This window comes from Ochotona curzoniae, unplaced genomic scaffold (assembly GCF_017591425.1).
Source record: "Ochotona curzoniae isolate NIBS_2020 unplaced genomic scaffold, NIBS_Ocur_1.0 contig_21, whole genome shotgun sequence".
NCBI classification, from domain to species: domain Eukaryota; kingdom Metazoa; phylum Chordata; class Mammalia; order Lagomorpha; family Ochotonidae; genus Ochotona; species Ochotona curzoniae.
In genome coordinates, this window is record NW_024465322.1 from 4405350 (window position 1) to 4422265 (window position 16916).

Sequence of the window (16916 nt, forward strand, 5' to 3'; positions counted from 1 at the left end):
TCGATCGACCACAGGCACCGTGATCTGTGTGTAGGGTACAGTAATGAGTGGAAGAACACAGTCACTATCATGACGTGGTCCTCTGTCTGAAAAACAGACATGGATATGAACCAACCAATGCCGTGACATGTCATAAGGCCATGATGAAAGATTGTACAACAGCATCCGGGTGAGGCCAGAGATGTCTTCAGACAGACTGAGTGGATGTTCAATGGCTTTGTAAAAGGAAGAAGGCAAAGGATTCAGTGTCATGCCAGTCCCAACATGGAATGGCCCAACATGGACATTATTTTATCTGAAGAGGCAGGACCAATGACAAGTTATGGCGATAGGTAGTTTCTGGGCCTTGGAAGCCCTCTTAAACTCTGTCAAGGTGTGTAGGTTTAACTAATAGCCATTTACAGAGCTGTGAGCACTTTATTTCTTTATTCATTGCAAGATTTATTTATTCTTATTTGAAAGGCAAATTTACAGAGAAAGACAAAAAGAAAGAGACCTTCCATTCCCTGGTCCATTCACCAAATGACTGCAAAGGCCATAGCTATACCAATCCCAGCACCAGGATCCAGGAACTTTTTCTGAATCTCCAACGTGAGCAGCAAGGGCCTTCGACTTGGGCCATCCTCTGCTGCTTTCCTAAGCCAATAGCAAGGAGCTGGATTAGAAACAAAACAGCCAGGTTGAGCCAGCGCCTCTATGAGATGCTGGCACCAAAGGCAGAGGTTTATCTTACTCTCCACAAACCTCTTGGGACTTGTTTCCCACTGGGACTGAATTCGGTCGTGAACATTTTTATAGCGAACAAGCAAGAGGTCAGAATTAATGCTGGTTGAAGATGAAATACCAAGTGAACTATTTGAAAACACCTTATTTGGTCCAGATATTAAGCATTCATTGACAACCATCAGCAGAGTCAGGTGGGGGATGTGGACAGCAGGTTATATATATCAACACCATGGCTATGAAAGCTGCTTCTCCCTAAACCTTCCCTGGGAGATCCTTCTCCAACTCCCTGTTCAATAAATATGTTCATTTGTTCGGCGAGTGCTCAAGTACCAAAGCCATTGTGGGTTCTAGAGGTAGTGATGTAAAAATAAGCCATTCCCCCTTGCCCTCAGTGGTCAGGGGTGACATTTTCAAGCTTACCTCTGGAAGCAAGTGTGCCCTCGGAAGCCTGGAAGTCTCATCCTTCCTCACACAGCCACATCCTCCTCTTCCCAAAGCCAGATCCATGCATTGCACTCTGCCTCTTCCTGTGTGACGGACAGGTGCGCGGGGCACAGCCAAGGTCACCAGTGTCACTGAAGAATCGCTCTGAAAGGAGGGGTTAGGAGAACAAGAGGGCACCGCAGGTTCACCCACCGAGTCAGCTCTTCGTGCGTCAGACTGAGAACTTAATGACTTCGCCGTTCACAGGGTTGCTGCATTATCAATTTGCAGGAACGTCCTATGGATTCCTGTGTCACTTCTAGAATTGAAAACTTCAGATGCCAATGGCAAACTACGAGGCAACGATGTAAGCTATTGAGTGCCTCTCAGAGCACAAACTTGATCACACAAACCCCTGACTCGGGAAAAATAAGATGCTTATAATGTAGTATGAAGTGAATTCACTCAAAGAATGGGATTTTACCATGTTTCCAACTTCAGACATTCATATATAAGAAATAAGGAGCTAGTACAGGAAGCACTGGTTCCCTGAAAAATCTTGCCGTTTTTGGTAAATTAAGCTAACAGAAGGATGTGTTACCTGTGCAGCAAAGGGTTCCTTTTCCTTCGGGTTTCCTTGACCATGGATCATGTGTCACAGTTTAGACTGCTGCTGCACCTGCTGTCTGCCTTTCGTGTGACAGAATTCACATCTGGTGCCACACTCACAGGGGCTCAGTTTCTGAAGCTCACCTTCACGAGACTGAACTGTTCTTCTGATATTTCTCAGAATCGAGTCCTAGCACGTGTGCAAGTCCAGAGGTGCCGATCAAGAGTGAGGCAGGTAAAACTGGGAGGTATTTTATCCTCATCCTGCATGAGAATGACTGGGATTGAATCCCTTCTCCAGCTACTGCTCGTGGCCTCCTGCTAATGCACTACTGAGGGCAGTGGCTGAGGAACGGCATCTCTGCCACCCAAGGGGAGACCTGGACTGAATCCCTGGCTCTTAGATTTAGCCCACTTTGCACATGCAGACACGTGTGTGTGCGTGTTTTGAGACAAGTCACACAGGTGAGCGCAAGCATCTTCAAGAAGCAGTTCATTTGGGCCACGTGCGATGGCTCAGTGATTAACTCCCCACTTGCATGCTCTGGGATCCCATATAGGTGTCAGTTCTTGTCCCAGCTGATCCACTTCCCATCCACCTCCCTGCCTGTGACCTGTGAAAACAGTAGAGGATGGCTCAAAGTCTTGGACCCCTTGCATCTGCCTAGGAGACCCGGAAGAAGCTCTTGGCTCCTTGCTTCAGATCGGCACATCTCCAGCCATGAAGCCATTTGGGCAGTGAACCAGCAAACAAAAGATCTTTCTGTCTCTCCTTTTCTCTGTAAATCTGCCTTTCCAATAAAAAAAAAATAAACAATTCTTTTTAAAAAGAAGTAGCTCATTCTGTTAGTGATTTAAGTCTCTTACTATGACTTAGCGATGCTTACAAGGCTGACGGAGCACTTTTCCCTCTTCAGCCAATAAGAAGTGTAGATAACAGCGGTGTTCTTGCCTCTTTTAGAATCTTATCAATGGCTTGGGGATTAAAATCGTTCTGCTCCTGTGGATTTGTTGCTAAATAGATGAACAACATATACAATAGCACGATAGAGCAAAGTCTTCAGTATGCATCACATCTGCTTTCTAGGCACAGGATCTGGTATTGCGGATTACATTCGGGTTTTTAAAAAGGTAATTTAAGATTTGCACCCGGCATTCCGTGTCCATTGCCAGAAGATGTGTGGCCCGGCCTCTTTGGCCTCTTGTGGTGGTGACTAATGAGCTCTGTGTCCTTGCTTGTCTGTTTGCATGTCCAACCGCAAGTGCCTAGGAGTCCACTGAGGATATGTTTTTATATCACTGTGTTCATCCGTTTCATCTCTATGTCAGTTCCAACAACTTTCAGCCTTTCAAATACATAAATCTTAAAAGAAATGAAAAAAAAAATCTTTTGGGAATAATTAGATGTTTTCTGTCTTGTTTGATTACCTACCACACTTCAGGCATTGTGTTTGTGAATACCTATTGAAAGCTACATTTAGAGTTAACTACAAATCTGAACATCCATGTTCATTCTTTATGCTTCAGTTCTCAATACAATGAACCGTTTCCTGCTTTAGTTAAGACTAGCAGAAGCATCTTCAGATTTATCTCCTTGATTAAAGTTAGTTTGCAGGCTTCTAATAAGGGAGGCATACCAGAAGGAATTAAACGCTTACTATTCTGATTAGATTATTCAGTTGTACTTTACTATTGAAATAGTCAGGTAGAACCTGCTAATACCGTCAGGGATAAAATGTGGTTGGTTACTTGCATTCATTCACAGGAAAAGCCATCTTAATTAAGTCTAAAGCAGAATGTATTTTTAAGAAACTAGCATTAACTTTGCCAAACTTGTAGCTAGAATTACCCTGTTTCAATCAGTCTGTAGAATTTCTTCGCATAGTGGTGGTGCTGGTTTCTAACACTCTTGCTGCTTTTGTATTTTTATGAAGCTTGCAAAGCAAACAAAAGCTTGGATCTTCTCTCATTTTTCAAGATTTACTTTATTTTTTTTTTTATTGGAAAGTCAGATTTACAGAGAGATAGAACGATCTTCCATCCGCTAGTCCCCTCCCCCAAGTGGCCGCAACAGCCAGAGCTGTGCCTATCCAAAGCCAGGAACCAGGAGCTCTTCCGGGTCTCCCACGCAGGTACAGGGTCCCAAGGTCTTGGGCTGTCCTCGACTGCTTTCCCAGGCCACAAGCAGGGAGCTGGATGGGAAGTGAGGCTGCTGGGATTAAAACCGGCACCCATATATAATCCCAGTGCGCACAAGATGAGGATTTCAGCCATTAGGCTACTGTGTTGGGTCCAGTCCTGAATACTTTCTAAGCTGGCTACTATTGAGACACTATCTTTGATCCTCTTCTATTAGCATTTCCTGAGAAAATGGGTTCTGCTCTGAGAATCAAACCCTCAGGGGCAAGAGGAAGTGATGTTAATTCTATATACTTTCCCTATCCCTAAGTTAATCCATGACCAGAAGATCTCTGTTCGGCAGCGGTTGATAGGGTTTTTGCTGTGTAATTGAGCTGTCGGCAGAGCTATTCGGATCATGGTGACATTGATGATGTTAGTGGAGTTGGCTAGACAGATAACCTCAGCTGTCCAGAAGAAAAACATTTTAGAAATAAGACAGATTCGCATTCAGCCAGCTCGCCAACCTCAATGAAATAGTACATCCAACAAGCCAGATGGACCACATAGCGAAAGAACTCAGAGTGCCAGGCCCGGCATGGTAGACTAGCAGCTAAAGTCCTTGCCTTGAATGTTCCAGTATCCAATGTGGGCACCAGTCTAATCCTGGAGGCCACACTTCCCATCCAGCTCCCTGCTTGTGGCCTGGGAAAGCAGTCGAGGATGGCCCAACAAGACCTTGGGACTCTGCACCCATGTGGGAGACCCAGAGGAGGCTCCGGGCTCCTGGCATCAGGTCAGCACAGCTCCAGCCATTGAGGTCACTTGGGGAGTGAGTTGTTGGATGGAAGATCTTCCTCTCTGTCTCTCCTCTTCTATGTGTATCTGACTTTCCAATAAAAACAAATAAATTTTAATTAAATGAATTGAGAGTGTCAAGTTTACCTTCAGACTGGGGTTGGTATGGGCTCGGGGTCCATTTCTTCCTGGCATTTCTCTTCCAGTCATTTCATGGAATATTGATACATAGAGGGGCATTCTGGGTGTAAAGTTGCTCTTCAGGCTGTATTATGCGTTTTTATCGATTGTCCTTTGGTGTACCCTAAAGAATATTCTAGAATCATCTCCAAAGTTCCTGGTACATGGACAGGGCTTTGTTGTGTAAATACAAGGCTGTTTCCCACATACGCTTCTTGTCTTTCCCCTTCAGCCTCTTGGACACATATAGGCTAATGTCTGTCTACCCAGTGCTGACATGAAGCCTCATGTTTCACAACGCTTTTTGCTTTTATGAAACCTTTCCAAACTGTTTTCTCAACTTATTTGCAGAGCAAAAAAAAAAAAGTTGAAAAGGCATACAAAAATACTCATTTCATTGGCCAAAAAAAAAAAAAGAAAAAATAGTAGCACAATGACTGCCTAGACCGTTTAGCTCACTGGCAAGTCAGGAATAGAAGTTTCCATGCTGGAATTTCCCTCCCCATTAAGGGGGGGATTTGCTGTATTATGTCAGCTGTTTTTCAGAGCACTTCATTGGGGTCCTACTCTTTCACATGTAAGTAAAACAAAGTGCATGAATGGGATGAAGATACCCACCACCTTGTACAGCCATGTCTCGTTAAGCAGTCATTTTGAATCAAGCACTGCACTGGACATGTCCATGAGTAACACCTCACAATCTCAGACCCGTCCACGAGCTGGACACCTTTATCCGTATTGACAGAACTGTAAACCAATCATTTGTCCAACGTCTACATTTACTAACAGTGGAGCCAGTCCTCCAGTTCCTTTCTAAAGCTCTTTCCTTTTGGGCAGAGGTGCCCAGTCTGTTTTTCCCCTCTCCATCCCCAGTTCAGTTTATAAGCACACAAGCATCAGCACCATATTGCATTATACCACAGCGATATCTCATAGACGGTTGTCCTCTTGAAAGAAAAGGCAATATCTGGGAACAGGTTAAATTAGCACTGTCCTTCAACAACTACTAACTGACCTGTATCACTTATGCCTTATGGCAGACATTAAAAAAATACAAGAGTATCTCCCTGTTATCCTTTCAACCAAATGTATTGAGCACCCACATGGGCCAAGTGTATTCTATATCCTGGATACACAGTCGCGCATCTATGAGGCACCTTTGCTCTTGAAGTGTGCTTTCTGGAGAGTTAAATGTACTCAGATTGAGATGAATAAGATGATGGTATAGACCCAGGGGGGATGCCTGGGGTACCCAGGGTAGTCAGGGAAGCCTTTCCTGAGAAGCAGCCTGAAAGCCAAGAGCTGACTGGCAAAAGCAGCCAGCCCTGCAGAGAATGGGAATCGGGGCCAGGATTCCCACATGTGCAAGTGGCTCATCATTATGCTTCCCACAGAAGCACTGTGAGTTCAGGCTTGCTTCTCTCCCAGCTCCAGGCAGAATGCCCAAAGCACTGATCAGGCTGGGCTTCACAACCTGAAGCTGCCTCTGCTAGCACTGGCCCAGACTCAACATCCCACCCCAGGCTTTGATTCACGTCTTCCCTAACGAGGTGGGCATTCCATCCATCGCCAGCAAGACTAGGAAAGCTCCCCACCTCCCACAACGGGTGACTTTTTGAAATGCTCTCTCAAAACGGATACGCATCTCCATCGGCAACATGCTTTTGTGAGAGACCCATCGCCTTCCCTTGCTCTGTCTTTTGGCAATAGTACAAAAAACATGAGACAAGACAATGAGTGGAGGGAATGGGAACTGCAAGATTCCAGAAAGCAGTCCAGCTCAGGACTCAATGCTTGGCACGTTAATGTCCTTGTTCTGGCACCTTTGCATAAAATAGTACTGCAAGCTGGGTGTCTATTCCGTATTGATTCCACGGAGAGGCTGGGCAGTGAAGTCCTCCATAATTAAACCTCAAGGAGACAGAATCAATAGTATCTTCAATATTTTGTCAGTAGAAGTGTTTCACACAAAACCAATCGTTGATATGGGGTTCACAGCACTGTCTCGAGCCTCCAGTGAATGAAAGCCAAGTTTCTGTTTCTTTCAAAATGAAACATACACTTTAAACCTGCCCTAAAACATCAGTGAAAGAGTTCAAGGAAACATTGGACCCCAGGGAGATTTTAAGTTAACCTTCCTTTCTTTCCTTGGCACATACGCCTAGGGATATTATCCCTCTGACTACTCAGCTCAGCAAATCACAGTCTAAGTTGGAGCAGAAAGAAAATTCTAGAACCTACTAGAAGAGACTCTAATGCTGTAGCTTGTTTTCCACAAGGTTAGTCTTCAAATACAGTTTCTTTCTCATGGATGTTATTTGGCTGGGGTCAAGATTCACCTGACCTTCCTTGATGACGTCAGAGTGTTATTCACCCACTCCCGCCTTTTATAGTACTGGGTTGTGTTTGTAGAAAGAACACACCTTTGCTGGACTGCGATAAGCTGTAACTTAAAAGCAGACAGATGTTTGTCACCTGCACAGTGCCTAGAATGCTTTGTACGTAGATGCTGAGGAATTGTTGAATCGACTCTGTTGCACGCAGACCCTTGTTGTGGTTATTTTGGAAGAATTTCGAGTTTGCTCCTCTAAGTAGGACTTGGAGATGAATCAGCCTATTTATTTCTTCAGCAAAAGTTCACTAGCAGGTGGATGACTGACCAGATTACCTCATAAAATACATGACTAAAAACAGCAATTACCACGCGAGGGATCTGTATTGAGTCCTGATGAGTTCATTTGGAGGGTTCTGTGGCTGAAAGCACTTGGAGATGTAATTGGAACCTAACCCAACGGACCAACACTCTAAAAGAAAATCCTGCAGGATGGCAGCATAAGCTGTGTCTGTTACGATGACATGATATTTTTTTAAATGTTGAAGGGAGGCAAATAGCAGGGAGATCCAATAGCTCCAATAATGGATTTTTCCACCCAGTTATTCAACTGTCGAAGCTGCCAAGCCATGCAGAACTGGACTCAAGACCGCTCCACTGCCAGATGAAGCCATCAGGATTGTCTGTCTCCAGGGAGCCCAGAAATTGTTTGAAAACGGTCGCAAAGGACCACAGAATTAAATTTACTTTATTGGAGGAAAATTGTCATTATCCTCCTGGGATTTACCAGTTGTAGCTTTCATCCTCTGAGGTTCTGAAATACCACTGCCTATTCAAGGTGTCTATATCTAAATACTCAGATTGCCTGGGTTTTAGCAGTGTAAGCACCACACGCGTCTCTCCTTCATCCACAGGAAAAAAATTTCACACTACTAAGTAAGGCTCTTAAACCTTTGACAGACAGCTCTCAGTCAAAATAATGGAGATTTCACTTTCTTTCATGAGAGAAGCCTGTTTTAACCTTTTGATCCTTTTTCCAATAGTCCGAATTTTTCAAAGAACTCCCTCCTTGAAAGAAATGGAATTTTCTTGTATTAAAGCAAATGAAGAAAATGCTCAATTCCTATGATTTCCTGTGATGGTAATAGGCATACATGTTAAATTTTTAATGCTTATTTCAACTGTCTTTCAATAAATCTTTCAAAATTATACTCATTCATAACTGCTACAATAGTACAAATTTATAACTTAAGAATTCTGGCCAAAAAGTAATGAGTAAAGATACTAATTAGTTCATAGCTATAGATAACATGCACACTTACAAACACATATACACACTCACACATATATTAAAATTCTAGGGTATGTGCCCATTGATAAGGCTGTGAAGTTATGAACTAGTGGATGATACTTTTTTATGAAAACACCCTTCTCTTTGTAAGCTCTCTCTCTCTCTCTTTCTCTCTCTGAACTTTTGCTAATTCCATGTATAAAAAGCTTTCAAAGTAATCCTGTTGCATAAAGCAAAATTTCCCACTGTGAATAAAATTACAGGAAAAAGACGCAAAGCACCAGACTTAGGCTACTAAGAGGGCAGATAATTCAAGTCCTTTTTTGAAATGGGTCAAAATGAAAATTTGGGGGGGAAAAAAATCTTAAAAAGCTGCTACAGGGCCCAACACAGTAGCCTAACAGCTAAAGTCCTCGCTTGGCACACCCTGGGATCCCATACGGGCACCGATTCTAATCCCAGCAGCTCTGCTTCCCTAAATCTTTTTTTTATTTTTTTAAGCTGCTACAGATTTTGACAGGAACTTATTTTTAACTACAAAGGCAGGGTCAGGCATTTGTAATTACGACACAGGTTAATAAGGCTGTATTCTATATCAGCGTCATAGGTTCTGGTCCTGGCTCCAGCATCCAATTCCAGCCTCTTGCTAATGTGCACCCAGGTAGACAGTGGTGATGGTGTTTGTAGTCGGGGCTTTGTCATCCATTTGTGAGAACAGAGTTCCCAGTCCCCTACCCAGTCCAGGCATTATAGACATTTGGGAAATGAGCTAACATTACAACTTTTTCGCCTTCTCTTTCTTCCTCTTTCTCTCTCCCTCTTAAGAAATTATTTTAATTATTAAAAAAAATCTACATACAATATGTATCTCCCTCTGTCACTCTGCCTTTCAAATAAATAAAACAAATCTTTTACAAAAGTTTTACATATGGGGCCCAGCATGGTAGCCTAGATGCTAAAGTCCTCACCTTGCATGCCCAGGATCCCATAGTAGTGCTAGTTCATATCCCGGCAGTCCCGCTGCTCACCCAGTTCCCTGATTGTGTCCTGGGAAAGCAGTCGAGGACAGGCCAAAGCCTTGGGACCCTGAACCACGTGGGATACCCTGAAGAAGACCCTGGTTCCTGGCTTTGGATCAGCTCAGCACCAGCCATTTCTGGTGGAACATCTTCCTCTCTGTCTCTCCTCCTCTCTATATATCTGACGTCCCAATAAAAACAAATCAATCTCCAAAAATTTACATAAAAATTCATCAGTTAGCTTCAACCAAGAAGACCAACTCGGACAGTAAGACTTGGAAACAAGTGCAAATGTATTACATCAACCACACTCCTTCACCATTATTGCTGTTGTTGGGTTACTTCATTGCTCTCAGCTCATTGCCACACAATAGTGAGTGGGTTTGGCAAATAGAGAAGCAAATGCTTGTTAGCAGGCTGTCTTGCTTTTCTCACTTTCCTGTAAATTCAACATGTGACCACATGTACAAACAACAACAAGCTTTGTTGTTTTGAATGATCTGACAGGAGTCCGGGGCTGAATCTGACACATCTTCTGGAAAGTTGACACTTCCCTCTTTGAACCTTGCATTTCTGTAAGAACACAGAAAGCGGGGATAATGAGCACACCACCCCTGCCTGCCTCAAAGGACTGTGGGAAAGGTCAAGTGCGATCTTGTCTTCTATGGGATTTGAAACACCACGAAGTCCCATGCCAGCAGACGGTTCTGTTCTGATGTTTCAGAAGCGTTGTCAGCCCGGTAACACATCAAGGCACCGTGAAGCCTTAACCACATGCAGAACTGTGGATTCTGATCAGAGTCGCTGAACATCTGCCAGGGGCTTTGCGGAACATCGGGTGTGCTTTTCCCTTGTAAACCACCACCACAGCCGAGCCTAGCAAGATCATGAATTCAGGACTTATCTGAAACGAAGCCAGGACCACGCCCTTGCAGCCTTCTTTCTTCCATTATCTTTTTGAAAATTTTTCCTCTTCCACCCCCATTCCCGACCCTCACTGTTTTCCCGCATATTATTACAATAGTATAGTCCTGCAACTACAGTCACAAGTCCAACATTCTGCTATTTAAGTGTATCACAGCATTGTAGGCATGGACAACGGTAGAGAGTCCAGCATACTGTTGTCAGGATATAGTTAACAGTTTCGTTGGGCACTTCAATTTGGCAGTACAGATGCATATTGCAACATAGCTTCAATTCTGATATGCTAGTCTCCATTATACAACTCATCTATTGAAATACATATATATAATTGTTCACCTATTTGTCTTGCATATTGCATGAAGTTTACTTTATGTCAGAGAGAATATATGATATCTGTCCTTTGAGGGTTGGGTTATTTCACTGAGTATAATGGTCTCCAGTTGGAACCATTTTGCTGCACATGTTAGAATTTCATTCTCTTTAACGGCTGTGTAATATTCCATGGAGTAGATTTGCCACAGTTTCTTTTTTTTTTTTTAAGGTTTATTTATTTTTATTGGAAAGTCTTTTATACATAAAGGAGGGGAGATAGAGAAGAAGATCTCTCATTTGTTGATTCACTCCTCAAGTGGCTGCAATGGCTGGAGCTGAACCAATCCGAAACCAGGAGGCAGGCTCTTCTTCAGGGTCTCCAACGCAGGTGCAAGGTCCCAAGGCTTTGGGTCATCCTTGACTGTTTTCCCAGGCCACAAGCAGGGAGCTGGATGGGAAGCTGATCCATCAGGATATGAATCAACATCCGAATGGGAACCAAGTGCATGCAAAGCAAGGACTTTAGCCACTAGGTTACTTTGCCTGACCCTTACCACATTTTCCTTATCCATTCTTTTTTTCGACAGATATCTGGGTTGTTTTCATGTCTTTGCGATTGTGGATTGTGCTGTTGTAGATATGGATTTCAGGTTGCTTTCTCATATACAGATTATACTTCCTCTGGATGTATTCTCAGGAGCGCCATAGCTGGGTCAGACAGCAGGTCAACTTTCAGTTGTCTTAGTCCACTCCAGATAGACTGCTAGAGCTGCCCTTGCAACCTTGAAGGGATTAAATAATACTGATCTAGAGTTTAAAAACTGCATTCCACTTGATTTATCTAGGTGGGCAATTAGATAGCATCTTTAAATGGTAGATCATAAGAATTCACATCCAATAAAGTTGTTAAAAGGATTACATGGAATAGCAAATCTTTCAGAACAATACCTAGGATACAAGAGATAATAACTTTTCGTTGCAATTAATTTTACTATTTACTAGCTTCATTGGAATTATTTATTCCTCTGTAATATCAATTCAAACAACTACTCATCTTTTAAATGTAGCAAATTCTTTCTCTGGATCCATGGTATGTTTTGAGATATATGAGTAAATTTTTTTTTTACAGATTTATCTATTTTACTTGAAAGAGTTATAAAGAGAGACAGAAAGACCTTGCATCTGCCGGCTCACTTTCCAAATAATTGCAATCATCAGAGCTGGGCTGACATGAAGCCCACGTCTCCAGTGTGGGTGCAGAGGCCCAAGGACTTAGGCCATCCTCTGCTGCCTTCCCAGTTCACAAGCAGAAAGTTGGATGAGAAGTGGAGCAGCTGGAAAATAAACTGGCACTCCCATGAGATGCTAGAGCCCCATGTGGAGGATTAGCTTGCTGTGTCACCATGCCAACCCCAGGTTGGTTTTATTTTGAAGTCAGTCATGTTCAAGAAGAATATTCTTTCTGGTTTCTGGTACCGATTGTACATGATAAGAAGTTTCAGCTTAACTGAGCAGAAAGAAGGCAAAGAAATGCCAATAATGGAAACAGCAGAGACAATATGAAAACTCAGGAGAACAAAGGAGTGTATTGACCATGAGAATATCAGTAACACACAGTGTCTATAAAACAGCTAAATGTGCAGTTCCTGCCAGGGTATTTTGCCATTGCTTCCTAAACTTGGCTGGTAAACAAGGAAGACATCTGGAAACACAGTTAAAACAAAACAGTGTCTGATTAGTTTAAAAATATTTTGGTTCAGGAGTAAAGTAATTAAATAAACCGATTCTGAGGGCATAAAATGAGGCAACTAATCTGAGAAGACAGAGTCCTGCATGTTCAAGATACTTCCTGTGAAGACATTAGGGGCTCATACTGTGAAGCATAATTACTTCTTCTTAAATATTATAGTGTGAACTGCTAGAACTCTCAGAAATACTAAAAGTAATATCAACTACTTTTTCCCATCACTAAGAGTAAAGCCATAACGTTTTGCTTTATTCACAGGACTGTTGAAAAAACACAAGTCATTCTCTTTTGATGTGGGCTGGTCCCCAATTCCAGCATTGATTCCAGTTAATTATAGAGAATTATTTTCCTGGAACTGGAGGCTTCATGCAATAAATTGCAGCTTGGGCTGAAATACTGAATTTGGGGTTGTAAATTTTAAAAATTCCTCTCTGTTTTCTGAATCTTGCCAGGCACCCACCACAAATCTCAGTGTTGTTGATTAAATCAGCCCACTTTGTTTTTGAGGGGGAGGAGGGGTATTTTTTTGTTTTTTTGTTTTTTGCGTACTCAAAGTTAACCCTCTATATGAGTTGTCAGAGTTAAAGCGTTTAGGAGATCTTACTGAATACATCAACGAAAATTCTAACCTTACCTCATTGTAATGGGGTTTATGTTAGTATGGATTCTCAAGTCCATACTAACATAAACAGAAATAGAAAGGAAGAGACACATGAACACATAGTGATTTGCTGTAAAAAATAAATAAATAAATAAATGGCTTACCTAGTCACAAAGTCTGGATAAGCCAAGTTGTGTAGTTGGCAATATAGAAACCTAGAGAGGCAATCGTGCTGTTTTCAGACTGAGTCAAAAGCCCTGAGAACCAGGGAAGTCAACGATGTAAGTTCTATTCCAAGCCCAAAATTCGGTGTCTCATCTCAAAGACCATCAGGCAGCAGGAGAATTTGTTCTTTCTCTCAAGAGATTGGATGAGACCCATCTACGTCATGGAGAATGACCTGATCTTCTCAGTCTAGTCATTTATGAGCTGATCTTATCTAGAAACACCCTCACGTCCCACGGCCCAGTCAAGGTACCACATAAAATAAATCTTTATAAGGGCAAAGGACAAAAAGTAGAACAGGTGACTCAAACGCACACTCAGTTTAAACTTCCACTTTGGGGTTGTTGAGAACAACCTTCCATCCTCATCAGTCATCTTTGTATTAGCGCGGCTTGCACAGTGCCAGTGAAGCACTATGAAGCAGTGAGATGAGCGGAGGCAGAAAGAAGGAAAAAGCAAAGCGGTAGTGACGTATATGGACCAGAAAGTTTAGCCTAGGCTAACCTGGGAGTTAGGAAAATTCCTCAAACGATAATGATCAATGCTGAGTGGTCACATTGACAATCAAACTTAACAAAGTGACCATCATGAGCTAGGCAGACATGAGAATAACGTGAGCTTCACTTAATTATCTGAGCAACCATGTAAGGCATACACTATCATTATCCCTAGTTTACAAACAACGACACTGACACTTCAGGGGTTACAGCCAAAGTTGCACAGAATGAGTTACAAGGCTGGAATTTCAACCTACTGTGTGACATTGCCAGAAGGAGATAACATTATCAAAGATTGCAGGCTGTGTGTGAAAGGCTCTGGCTGCAAATGTACCATGGCATACTGCATCACATACTGCTTAGCTAATTAGGGAAAATTTGTGTTTGTTGGAGCACTTGAAAGTGTTCAGACTCAGAGGACCAACAAGAGATGCCCCTGATGTTTAGCTCAACTTTGACAAGAAGACAGGAAGGGTAATTGATACAGCAAATGAAAAAAAAAAAAAAGGAAATGGCAAAAGAAAAATAAATCCTCTTTATGCAGTCTTCTCATTGACAAGGTTGTAATTAATTAGACAGGACAAAAAAGAAAGCATACTATCAAAAATAGAACAGTTGATTAAGAGACAGAAAATACTAACCAGAAAAGAAATCTAGTTGGGTTTCTGCATGGGATAAGAATAGCGTAAGAACAGTTATAGCATGATGAGTGAAATCTCAAGTTAATTCCTTAGAGGAAGCTAACCCAGAGATGCCAGGTTTTCCATTATAGATGATGCCAACCGAAACTTGCTTGTACGTTTCATGCTGGCATGCTCGTTCTTTGAGCACGTGTCATCCACTTCTGGGCAACGCATACAGCTTCTGACACAGCAATTTCCCTACACTAAATGCTCAATAAATATTGTCATTCTTCAAAATTGAGTTGAATGAGTAACACGGCAACCATTTTCAGTTGTTAGGCTACAGCCCAATTTTTCTGCCTTCAGAGTTACAAGACATGTGCAATGTTAGGGAGCTTGATTATTTAAGTATGTTTGTGAATTCAAGGCCAGAGATGATTAACATAGACCTGGTAGTCATGTAGTTTTGAACCCCAGCTCCTCCATGTCCTAACTCCAGGATGTTAGGCGTCTTATTTAATCTCCCTGAATCTCAATTTCCATATTTGTAAACAGATTGTAGCCATTTTGCAGATTGTGAGGAATGTCTGAAATAACAAGACTCAAGTATTTTTTTTTGGTGGTGTTCCAGTGAATGGAGGTAATGGATGGATGTGTGTGTAATTGGATAGATAGGTCAATGGATGTGTGGGTAGGTAAGCAGATATCTAAGAATCAAAACATCATGCACCTCAAAAAGAAGTGAATACATTAGCAACACCCAAATATGGAATAAAGGTTAGCTTCAGGAATTTTTGTTATAAATTCGATTTCTATCTGTCGATTCACTTCCTAAATGGCTACAACAACCAGTTCTGTCACTCTGTGTCCAGGAGCCAGAAGCTTATTCCAGGTCTCCCATGTGGATGGCAGAGGCCCAAACACTAAGCTATCTGCTGCTGCTTTCCAAGCTATGTTGGTAAATAGCTGGGCCAGAAATGGAAAAGCCAGGATGTGAGCCAGTGCCCATATGGGTTGCCAACCTAGCAGGAAGCAGCTTAAGATGCTGTGCCACGACACCAGTCCCTCCAGAATTTTTCAGAGAAGTGTTTCCCAATGTTATTACTCAGGCCAGTGCTTATGATTGAGAAGTGGCATTGGGGCAAATCTTTCTAAACTGAATACGCAAAGAACTGAAACAAGCTCAGTATTGTTATAAATGACAATCCCTTCTGAATGCAACTAGGAACTGGATAAATTATCAGTTAGCCTTCACGTTTGTGATCTGCTTGGACTACTTGCTAAAGTCTGTTCATGCTTTTTCTCAGAAAGTGAAAATGACCAGCAAACAGTGGCATTTTCAAAGATAACATGCTGACCATTTAAGAGGAATCAGTTCTGAATGATGTCAGAGCCTCAGAATGTTTAAAACTTGATGCCAAGTCAAAAAACTCTTTAGACCAGCTTAGGGCACGTCTGATTTCAAATCACCTTGAACTAGTTAAGCATTCCAAGGACAAGAACTTCATTTCTGAGTCCAATTCTTTTCCTGTGTAATTGCAGATGACTCTCAATGCCTTATAGCTGTTGTTAACAGGAGATCCAGGGAGTAGAAAATGATGATTTTTTTTTTAAATTCTCTCCTTAGAATCACCAGGCAAGCTCAACACAACCAATGGATAGTAAAAAGCAGTAAAATAATTGATCCTTTCTTGCTTTTCAGTTTCATTCACTGTATCATCTCCCATCAGTGTTTGCCTATATAATTCCAACCTTCAGATGTTGTAGAATTATCACTTCCTCTACGGAAATATCTCCAACCGCACTGTGACTTCCGTGGCCCTACTCAAAACGTAATAAAGTTGTCAAAAAGACATGGCAGTGGACAATTCCAGCAGTCTTCTGTGTTTCTCTGGATGCTTCCAAACACACAGATGCTGGGTCATTGAGACAATTAATTTCCCTTTCATCAAAATAGTCTAACTTCACAGAGCATCACAGCTCATGACTACGTGGCCTCAATAATGACTTCAATCTGAGACTAGACATTCAGGGTTTCTTCTTTGACATATTCATGACAATTTTAATTCCATAGTTTGCTGAAAACAAAAAATCCAAGCCAGAGTCTGCATAGCTAGAGGAAATTTGCATTCTGTACACACTGCTTCAATTACAGGACTTGTGACAGCTGAGTAATAGAAAACAAATTCAAAATACCTTGAGCCTTCAGCTTAAACAACGAGACATTGAATTATCTCGGTGAACAAGAACTGATTAATGAGCTCCAGACTAGTTGAACCCACAACCTCACAATATTATCAATGCCTCCTGATCCCTGTGCCATGCTCACCAAGGTGTCTGCTTTGCCTTGGAGACCAAAGAGGCTAAATGCCTCAGTTCCAGATTTTGTGCATCCAAGCTGTGGAGGTGTCCCAAGATCTTTCAATTTTTGGTCCCCAGCTCTACCTATCAACGTTGAGGCTTTTGCTTCTGCTACTTATTGGATGCATAT

The 16916-nt window shown here is 42.1% G+C and overlaps 1 protein-coding gene across 1 annotated transcript in view; it reads left to right on the top strand.

Annotated features, from left to right (window-relative positions):
- LHFPL3 (LHFPL tetraspan subfamily member 3) overlaps positions 1–16916 on the top strand; it is a 154098-nt gene that overhangs the window by 90025 nt on the left and 47157 nt on the right. The gene's annotated exons all lie outside the window — the stretch shown is intronic.